The 11333-nt window shown below is 37.7% G+C and overlaps 2 non-coding genes across 2 annotated transcripts; one reads left to right on the top strand and one right to left on the bottom strand.

Annotated features, from left to right (window-relative positions):
- The first annotated feature begins 293 nt into the window (after nt 1-293).
- LOC112534147 lies at nt 294-400 on the top strand. Its single transcript, XR_003078456.1, has one exon. It is a non-coding gene; the product is annotated as a small nucleolar RNA R71 (small nucleolar RNA).
- Nucleotides 401-9106: 8706 nt separating this feature from the next.
- On the bottom strand, nt 9107-9213 carry LOC125369680. The gene has a single exon (XR_007215356.1). It is a non-coding gene; the product is annotated as a small nucleolar RNA R71 (small nucleolar RNA).
- Nucleotides 9214-11333: the final 2120 nt, after the last annotated feature.

Genomic DNA, 11333 nt, shown 5'->3' with positions numbered 1-11333 from the left:
AGCTTGCTTGTGCTGCTTGGACAGGCATCTGGAGTTGATCAAGTTTCTTGGATAATAACTCCACTTGAGCTGCCAAGGCTATAGTTGCATCCGACTGGTTTACACTCCGTTGACGTCCTATCCTGCTCCTAGTAGTGTGCCACTGGTAATTGTTTTTGGCCATTTCCTCAGTTAAGCTTTAGGCTTGCTCTGGTGTCTTGCTTCTCAAAGAACCACCTGCAACTGCATCTACCATCTGCTTAGTAGCCAAATTCAAATCATTATAAAAAGTTTATACCTATAACCAGATTGGTAGTCCATGGTGTGGGCAGCATTTCAGTAGATCCTTATACCTCTCCCAAGTGTCGTACATCGACTCATTGTCAAATTGCATAAAAAAAGATATGTCATCTCTAAGTTTAGCAGTTTTAGAGGGAGGAAAGTACTTAATAGAAATTTCTCTGCCAAAGAATCCCAGATAATGATAGTGTTAGGAGGTAGTGACGGTAGCCACTGCTATGCTCTATCCCTCAAGGAAAATAGGAACAAGTGGAGACAAATTGCATCATCTGTTGTCCTATTAATCTTGAAGGTATCACAAATCTCCAAGAAACTTGCTATATGTGCATTAGGATCCTCATCTCGCAAGCCTCCAAACTAAATTGTTTACTGCACCATCTAAATAACATTAGGCTTTATTTTAAAATTATTAGCGGCAACAGCCGGTCTCGTGATGCATGTTCATATCCCCTCCAATGATGGTTTCATAAAATCATACATCGTCCGGTTATTGTCGTTATTATCGTTGGCATCTGCCATCTTTACTGTAATGTTTCCGGACTCACTCTCGTGTACGGATTTTCTAACCTGGATCTCTTCTTCCTCTATGTTCAATCGCTTTCTCAATTGCTTGAGGGATCGGTCTGGTTCTAGTAGAGGGTCTACTAGATCAAGGTTGGACCTCCTAGTCATACAATACCTGAAACAACAAATAACCAACAACACAAATGAATAAAAGAAGAAAATTGAACAAAAAATAAATAAAGAATAAATAGTAAATGGATAAATTAACAAGAACACACAGTTCACAATATTTCTCAACACAAACTCCTCGGCAACAGTGCCAAAAACTTGATGGCTCGCTAACACGACTAGCAATCTACAAGCAAGTGCACTTATCGAATGTAATCTAGCTATGGCAAGTATCAATCTGTATCCCGGGGCCGAGAAACTATCGCTACTACGCTATTCCTATTATCTAATTGATCAAAAGGTGGTAAAGATTATTAACTAAAAATGATTAAGAATGCAATTGAAAGCTAAATTTTAACAAAGAGAATAAAAGTTGAAAAAGGATAATAAGATGAATTAACCCAATTGGGGATCACTCTAGCTAACCGGCTTACAAATAATAATTTATGAATTGATTTATTAAGAATTGTGATCTATAGATAATTTCTTGAATGAATTGGCTTCTCTCTCGAGTTAACCGATTTCTAACCCTAAAGTTGTAAAGTTAGAATCTCTTCCTAACAATCGATTTTAGAATATCATTAATCTTTAAATTACTCTAATAAGAATGTCTAGTTCTTATTCCAGTAAGCTATTACACTCATCTCTAGGATGCAAATCACCTAATCACACAAGCAGTTGTTCAAACTCAATTTAATTTCTCAATTACAAAGGAGTTCTCAAATTGATTCAATAATGAAGAGGAAACAATAAACTTTATTATACTTGAATGAGAACTACAATCTTAAATCAATATAATCCAATCATCTAAGCACAACACAAGCCTAGCATGGCTAAAGATCACCCCCAAATGGGTTTGATAGAATTAATTACATATGTTCATGATTAAAGTAAAATAGGAATGGAACATAAAGTAGATAAGAATTGAAAAAATATGAACACCCTTTTCTCAAATGGTAACATGTTATCCCCTCTTTAATAACTCTGTATCCACACTCTACAGCTCAAGATCTCTTTCTTCTTCCCTTGAATCTTGGATCCAATCCTCAAAAGCAGCTATCTTGATGATTTTGAAATAGAATTGGTCTCCGTTTTCCTCTTCTTGATCGTTTGGAAGTTAGCTCTTAAGGTCTATCTTGAATAGTCCAAAGCTCTCTTCTTCTCCTCTGTTTTTCCCTTTTTTTCTTTTTTTTTCTTTTGTTTTAACTTAGGTTTTGGGATCCAACACGGCCTACATTTAGGCCATGCTGAATCCATGTCATGTTGATCTAAAAGTGTACATTTGGCCTTCTTCAGCACAACTTATATTTGGCCGTGCTCCTCAGCACAGACATACTCCTAGGCCGTGTTACTCTCAGAATCTGTGTTGAAAATCGCTTTAAATCGCCATAGGAAAGGCATTTCAGCCTCGACCCGACCGTGCTCCTCGGCCGCGGACATGTTGAATAGTCTAACGCGATTCATCTTTCTTCCAGATTGGTCCGATTGCATCTAACTTTGATGATGTAACTAGAAAAACACCTAAGACATAAAAGAAACTAAAACAGGGTGGTCCTAATACAAAAAAACATAAATTGCTTTAAAATAACTCAAAATCAAGCATGCAAACATGTATACTATCAAGGATATCAATTCGATTATGCATAATTCTTTTAGAATTAAAGGATTCGATTTATAGTTATGCTAAGCATCTCCAAAATAAAACCGAGCATAAGCCAACATTCAAAAGCAATCAAGATAATGTAAAAGAGGTAAATTACTCTATTGAAGTTAATGAAGATTTTAAAGACACGATGATTGAAGATTGTGAGAAAGACAATAATTATCTATCCTTGTACGAATTCAAAATTGAAGAAATCATTAATGATGATGAGGATGAGGCAAAAGTTGAATTGGTGAAGAGTGAGGATGTTTTTCTTAATACAATGGAGTCTTTTGTGATACGAACCTAACCTATATCAAAGGATTAAACTCGTATACAATGGAGTCTTTTGTGATAAGAACCAGGTCAATGGAAACCTTAAACCCTTTTAAGTATATTCAACTATCAAATCTAAGGTATTAGAGGTAGAAGGCATACAAGTTAGTATGGATTCTAAGTTGATAAGTCGGATTTGAACGCCATAAACAATAAATTGCTAGATAAATTAGCTCCAACAAGAACTAAGAATAGAGTATAAAATCATAAAATATATTAATCATCAATCCATGAGTTCGAAAATCCGTACTAGGCTTTTATAGCCTTTAGAAAACCCTAATTATAAGCTATTAAGGAATTACAACTCAAAAATAGGATAGAGATAAACATCCTAACTAAAAGAGATAACTAAAAATAAAGTCCTGATACTCCTAAAATACTATGTAGCCCCTCATTAGGAGTAAGAATCCTTAGTTTCTTTAAGTCACATGCATGGGCCATCCTTAGTGGAGCTAATTAGGCCCAAACTCCCTTATGTGCTCCTTTATGCTCATTAAACCCATGTTAGATTTATTCAAAACCAATAAACTGGATTAGATTAATAAGCCTTGAATTTGAATCCAACTCTTCAAGCTTTGATATGTGCAATGCTAAAAGGACGAATACATACTTAGAATACGGGTGTGACAATTCTCCCCACCTTATGAAATTTTATCCTCAGAATTAAACAGATTAGGGGATTGGTTTCTGATATCCTCCTCCCACTCCCAAGTTGCTTCCTCATTTCCATGATGTTTCCATAACACTTTCACTAAAGTCTTCTTTCTTAACTCTTTAACTTCTTTGGCTAAAATGACAACCGGTCTTTCCTCGTAAGATAAATTATCCTTTATTTCTAAAGGTTGAGCTTGTAAAATATGACTAGGATCACTCTTATACCTTCTTAACATAGTAACGTGGAAAACATCATGAATTTGAGATAATTCTAGAAGTAAAACCAATCTATAAGCTACTGGACCAATCCTTTCAATCACCTCAAATAGACCAATGTACCTGGGGCTTAATTTCCCTCTTTTACCAAACCGTAGTACTCCTTTCCATGGTGAAATCTTAAGGAAAACCTTGTCACCCATAATATACTTAATTGGTACTCTTTTTAAGTCTGCATAACTCTTTTGTCTATCTTAAGCTTCCTTTAGTCAATCCCGAATTAACTGAATCTTCTCAGTTGTCATCTATAAAATTTCTAGACCAATTAACTGCTTTTCTCCAACTTCATCCCAACAAATTGGAGTCGTGCACTTCCTACCATATAATGCTTCGTAAGCTAGGCAAACTCCATTAATAGCCAACTACCCTGAAATTCCATCACAGAAGTTCGAACATATCTTCTAGTGTTTGAATTATTCTGTCTGATTGATCATGCAATCTCACTACCTCCAGAATGTAGGTTTCAGCAAGTTTATCCAATGATTAATTCACCTTTATAGGCAAAAAGTGAGCTGACTTAGTCAATCTATGCACAATCACCCAAACACCATCATGTCTCTATTGGGTCCTAGGCAATCCTATCACAAAATCCATAGTAATATGCTCCCACTTCCATTCAGAATAGGAAGAGGTTGCAATGTTCCTATCGGATGTTGTGTTCTGCTTTAACTTGTTGGCACATCAAACATTTATTCATAAACTCTATAATATTCTTCTTTATCCCCAGCCACCAATAATTATCCTTCAAGGTCTGGTACATTTAGTGCTCCCCGAATGCATGGCATATGATAAATTATGTGCTTCCTCCATTATCTCCCTTTTAAGAACTTCAGCATTGGGTTCTACCCTCGTAAAGAAAAATATCATTCTTTGAGATCATAAAATCTACCAGGTTACCTTATTGAACTTGTTCCTTGATTTTCACCAATTGCTAATCTTGACCTTGTGCCTCTTTGATTCTATCAATTAGCATTCGTCGAACCTTCAAAGTGGCTACCAATGCTCGATTCTCGCCTTGAGCTACTTCTATATTTATTGCCTTCAACCCAAGTAACAATGGAATTCTCATAGTACGAATATAAGATAAGTTACTTGAGGACTTCACATAAGTGCATCTGCTACTACATTAGCTTTTCCTAGGTGATACTTAATGGTGCAATCGTAATCCTTTAATAACTCAACTCATCTCCTTTGCCTCAAATTCAACTCCTTTTGGCTTAATAGGTATTTCAAACTCTTATGGTCTGTGAAAATCTAGCAGTTCTCGCCATACAAATAATGCCTCCAAATCTTCAAAGCAAAAACAACTACTGCTAACTCAAGGTCATGTGTAGGACAATTCAACTCAGGTGGTCTTAATTGACGAGAGGCATATGCTATCACCTTACCTTGTTGCATCAGTATGCAACCCAAACCATTTATGGACACATCATTGTACACAACATATTCCTGCCTTGTCATTGGTAGTGTCAACACCAGTCCTAAAGTTAAGCATGCCTTCATTTCATTAAAACTGCCTTAGCATTTATTCCATACAAACTTCATATTATTCCTCAATAAATTTGTCAAACGTAAAGCAACGATGGAGAAGTTTTGCACAAACCTCCTATAATAGCCTGCTAATCCTAAAAAACTATGTATCTCATGCACATTGGTAGGTTGTTTCCAACTAATGATCGCTTCAATTTTTTTCAGATCAACATATACTCCCTTGGATGAAATGTTATGCCCTAAAAATACCACTTTCTCTTACCAAAACTCATACTTGCTCAACTTGGCATACAATTGCCTATCTCCCAATGTTTGTAATACAATTCTCAAGTGCTATACATGTTGCTCCTCTATTCGTGAGTACACCAGAATGTCATCTATAAACACAATTACAAAACTGTCTAAATAAGGCTTGAATACCCCATTCATCAAGTTCATGAATGCAGTTGGAGCATTAGTTAACCCAAATGATATCACTAAAAATTCATAATGGTCATATCGAGTTCTAAATGTTGTTTTAGGAACATCTGCTTTCTTACTCTTCAATTAGTGATACTTGGATCTTAAATCAGTCTTAGAAAATACATGAGCTCCTTGTAGTTGATCAAATAAATCGTCAATCTGTGGTAATGGATATTTGTTGCAAATTGTCACCTTATTCAATTATCTATAATCAATTGGCGAATTTTTCCTTATTTTTGTTAAGCTGGTTCCTAAAATTTGGGACCATGAGTCTTGTTGACTAATCAACTCCTCTTTCATTCTTGATTTGACTTTAGTTTATTTATCTTTCTTTATTTATTTATAATTTAGATTCTAGTTTCTTCTAGTTATGGAAAGAGGCCTTTCGCGCTATAAAAATTGCATGCATCCGAATACTTAAGGCTAGTGAGTATATTATTTTAGTTTTCTACCTTTTGGGCAATCAAGTTATGTGTTCTTTTAAGAACTGTGCGAACTTATGAAAACATGCATTAGCAAACTATTAAGAACCTTTAGAAATAGAATATACAAACTCTAATAGTTGTGAACCCGTATATCACTAACCTAGAAACCTACTAACAAATTGAATCAAATCGTAGGATCACTCTAGATTAGATTATAAAGTTTATCAATATTATTAGAACCTAAAGAAAACTATGTCCTTTAAACCATAATCCTAGCACGCCACAAAGATAGATCAAATCTTTGATAAGTGTTAAATGCATTTAAAAAGAATACAAGAATTCAAGCAAAGGTTGCTAGAAAAATGAAATATCATTAATAATCAAAACTTTATGTAACATATGGCTTGGTTCAAGTTAAGTAGACTTGAAACAAACCCTAGAAGACAACTAATAGGAAAAAGACTATTTTGCCCTAAATAAACTTAATAAAAATAAACCAAGGTCGAAATATAAAGAAGCATATTTCGGCTTTAATTAGTTCTTCATGGGCTTGCACCTCCACTAGATTGAATAAAGCACAATCTTGATGCTACTTAATAGTTATAGATCTTGGGCCTTTAAATGGAATTTCCTTGCTAGCCCAATCTTGTCTATAATCATTTAAGGGTTGTTGCAACTTCTTGGCTCTAGACATTGTGGCAAGCTGATAAGCATCATACTACACATGTTTTCATGCCCAATTGTTTACATTTTTATGCATGATTATCCCGTTTTATGCTAGAATCACTGTCTTTTGTTTCCTTTCTCGTTTCAAGTCATTTTGAAGGACACCATCAATAATCGAGGGAAATCACGTGTGATTACGGACCAAAATCCATCAAATTGGGTGAGAACTAGCACCGAGGGTTGAGCATGGCACCGGACTCACGTGCTGAATTACCAAGAGGCTATCCCTAATTGTGCCATTTCGACGATTCCTGTAGCCACCACGGCCTCTAGCATGGCACCCGTGGTGGCTCGGCCACCGGCTTGGGCACGGCTTGGAAGGGTCGGCAGCCGGACTCCAAGTTCAGCCTGCTGGACTCGTAGTCGAATCATCACAGCCTGGACTCCGGCCATGCTGAATCAACTATATAGGCAATTTTGAGTTCTTTTGGAGGGGGGACGAATGTTGGACTCAATTCCAAGACACACACTTAATCAATTGTTTCCTATACCTCAATTGTAGACCTTGAGAGATCAAATTCATCAATTGAAGGAGGGATTTCACTTGTTCCAACATTGAATTGAAGATCAAGACAAACTTGGGGAGCATTCAAGAGGCAACTAGGGTTTGAGATTTCGAATTTGCAAATTTTAGGTTTCTCATTCAGCTTGAAAGAGAAGGGTGTACATGCCTTTAATTTTCTTTTCCTTATTTTGTTCCCTAATTGCTTTAACCATGAACATGAGTAGCTAGATCTTTTGAACCCATTGGGGTTCACCTTTGTTGATGGATTATGCTTAATTGTTAGTTTTATAATTGTCATTCTTATAATCTTGCTATTTAGTAATAAAAGTTTGATTCAGTTAATTTGAGACGTTGAATTAATTGTTTATTAGGCTGTTTCTTGACATTGAGAAATGCTTGTTAAAACTAGACATTGAATAGTAAGGACTGGTAGTTAACACTTAGAGATAAAGTTGATTTACTCGCCGGATTAAGAATTAATAACTCTTAATAGTTTTAAATCATACTTAATGCCAATCTGTAGTAATCCGATAGGAAGAGATTCCATTAGGTTAGTGCAGGTTTAGGAATCCGGTAAGCTCGAGAGAGGAACCGGGATTCAATTCAGGATTTAGGCACGGGCAAGCAAGATCGGCAATCCATAAAATCCATCTTTAGAATTCCATCACTTAGGCTCCCTTTTGGGTTTGTTTCTCTCTTTGCAATTGTCTTTTGATTGTTCGTTGTCCTTCATTTACTTAATTGCACTCATAACCATTAGCTGGTATGTTAGAACTTTCACACCCTATTTCAGACTAGATAACATAGCAAGCAGTAGTAACTCTAGGTTCACCCGATCCCCAGGGATACGACCTTGATACTCACTAGTGCTAGGCTGCATCGATAGGTTCACTGCCTTAGGTGTAGGTTGCATAAAGAGCCCATCAATTTGTTGGCGCCGTTGCCGAGGAACACTGTAATGGTGAACTAGAGTGAATTATTTTTGTGTTAATTTAGTCATTATTTGTTTATTCATTTATTCTTTATTTTTTTTATTTATTATTTATTATTATATTGTTTTTGTTGATTGGTGGTTGTGTGGACTTTTGGTTTCAGGTAGTTTATGACCAGGAGCTCAAACTCGAATCTTATAGAGCCTCTATCTGATCCAGAACGATCCCTCAGACTCTTAAGGAAGAGGTTGCAATTAGAAGAGGAGGAGATTGAGGTTGAGGTACCTATGGATAGACTAGACACGATGGAAAACCATGACCCCCAGGCCAATGACGATCAGAGGACGATGTATGAGTTTGCTCGACCATCTTTAGATGGACGAGAAGCAGTATAGTCGGACTTCTTCGTAGCGACCAAAATTTTGAGATAAAGGCCAATGTTATCCAGATGATCCAGCAAAGCATGCAATTTGGAGGATTGCCCAGCGAGGATCCCAATGCACATATCTCTAACTTTTTGGAGATTTGTGACACATTCAAGATAAATGGAACAACTGATGATGCCATTCGGCTGAGATTGTTTCCATTTTCCTTGAGGGACAGAGCAAAGAGATGGTTGCAATCTCTTCCACAATAAACAATTACTACCTGGAGGGCGTTGGCTGAAAAAATTTTATATAAGTATTTTCCTCCATCTAAAACTGCTAAACTTAGAAATGACATATCTTCTTTTGTGCAGTTTGATAATGAAAGCATGTACGATGCATGGGAGAGGTTTAAGGATCTTTTGAGATGTTGCCCACATCACGGATTGCCAGTGTGGATGCAGGTTCAGACCTTCTACAGCGGGTTGAACCTTGCAACGAGGCGATGGTGGATGTCGAGGCGCTAAACAATAAGACGCCCGAGCAGGCTCAGAACTTGATAGAGGAAATGGCCATGAACAACTATCAGTGGCAATCCTCTAAGAGCCGACTAGGAAGACAGGGAGTGGTCAACCAAGTGGATTCTACAGCAGCCTTAGCAGCTCAAGTGGAGCTTCTAGCCAAGAAGATCGACCAACCTCCGGATGCCTGGGTTCATCGTGACGTTGGTGTGAGTTTGTGGTGGCACGCATTACGGTCTGAAGCTGTCTTTGCGAGAGGTATGTTTGCTTCATCCTCTACTACTTTTCCATCTAATTCTGCTATGTCTTCTGATGTTGAACAGGTTGATTATATGGGGAATGCCCCAAGGCAGCAGAATGATCCTTACAGCAATACATACAACCCTGGGTGGCGCAATCATCCCAACTTTAGTTGGAGGAACAATAATGCTCGGGGGTCCACTGGTTTCAGAGACTTCATCAAGCCGCAAAGAATACACTGGCTGCAAGCTCTTCTTCTACCGGAAAAGAAGTCAAATTTAGAGGAGCTTATGATGAAGTTTGTGGCGTCTGGAGATGAGGTTCCAAACCGATAGTGCACTTAGAAACCGGTAGGGCCTTGATTCGGAACTTGGAGACCCAGATTGGCCAAATCTCTAAGATGTTGTCCGAAGAAGGAGGCCCTCCCGAGCACCACCGAGTCTAACCCGAGGGAGCAAGTGAACGCCATCACTTTCGTTTAGGTAAGTTAGTTTCGGCTCCTTCTAAGCTTTGTATTTTATGACGCCACTATTGATGCGGTGCGAGTTAAGGCAAGCGGTAAGGTTAGGGAACCTGAGGGACAAAAGGTGAAATCAATTCCGGTCAGGGAATATCAACCTAAGATTCCTTATCCTGCTAGAGCTAAACAAGCAGAGGCGAAAGAAAGCGCAAGATAAGTTTTAGATATTTTTAGAACAAGCTGCGATATTAACTTGCCTTTTATTGATGCATTGGAGCGGATGTCAAGTATGCTAAGTTCTTAAAGGACATACTTAGCGGGAAAAGGAAGTTGGAGGAGGTCGCCTATGTTCAAATGAGGAATGCTCGGGGGTGTTTGAGCAAGTTGCGAAGCGTCACGATCCGGGGAGTTTCACTATTCCCTGCACTTTAGGTAATTTATGTGTTGATGATGCATTAGCTGATTTGGGGGCTAGCATAAATGTCATGCCCACTAGTTTGTTCAATAAGCTAGGTTTGGGGAGGCAAAATCCACTAGGATATGCATTCAATTAGCCGACTGAATTACATTAAGCTTCCTAGGGAATTGTGGAAAATGTGCTAGTTAAGGTAGATAAGTTCATATTCCCTGTGGACTTTGTGGTTTTGGATATGGACAATGAGCATAGTGTACCATTAATTTTGGGAGACCTTTCCTTGCCATAGCTAGAGCTAAAATAGGCGTGTTGAGGGGAAGTTAGAACTTAATGTAGGGGACGTAATCATGTCACTTTTAGTTTACCCTCATTTGATAGTTCTTCCACCGACCATGTTCATGCCATTTGTTGTATTGATGGAATTGATCTTACATGTAATACACAACCACAAGATGTACAAATGGATGATGCTATACATGTTTCTTCCCCTACTAGTAAGTGTTATTCATATGAAAAAAATAACTTGTATCAATATGAGACTTTGTGTTATGATAGACCCGAGAAGGGTAGTTGCAAGTTTGTTTTTGACAAGTCACTTAGCCGAAATTCGGAGTGGATGAATGGACATCCCAAATCGGTCCAGAGAGCACCTCCTTGGTCATCTACTACACACATTGGACCTTTTCATTGCGCTTATATGCCTCGAGCCCCAACTTACATTGAGCCTACCTTCTTAATTTGCCCGTGATGCAGGAATGCTGATCCAGAGTCCAGCTAGACGACTCGAACAAAAAGAAGCGCCTTCGGGAGGCATTCCCGAATCTATTTTTGCTTTCTGAATTTTTGGACATTATTTATTTTATTTTATGTAGTCATTTGCAGTTAGATATTTCAGTCTGTTTTTAGTAAGTTTGATTTTGAGAAAATGCTAT

Source organism: Ricinus communis, chromosome 3 (assembly GCF_019578655.1).
Source record: "Ricinus communis isolate WT05 ecotype wild-type chromosome 3, ASM1957865v1, whole genome shotgun sequence".
NCBI lineage: Eukaryota > Viridiplantae > Streptophyta > Magnoliopsida > Malpighiales > Euphorbiaceae > Ricinus > Ricinus communis.
Note: the sequence above shows the minus strand (reverse complement) of the source record. Positions and strands in the feature narration are given on the sequence as shown.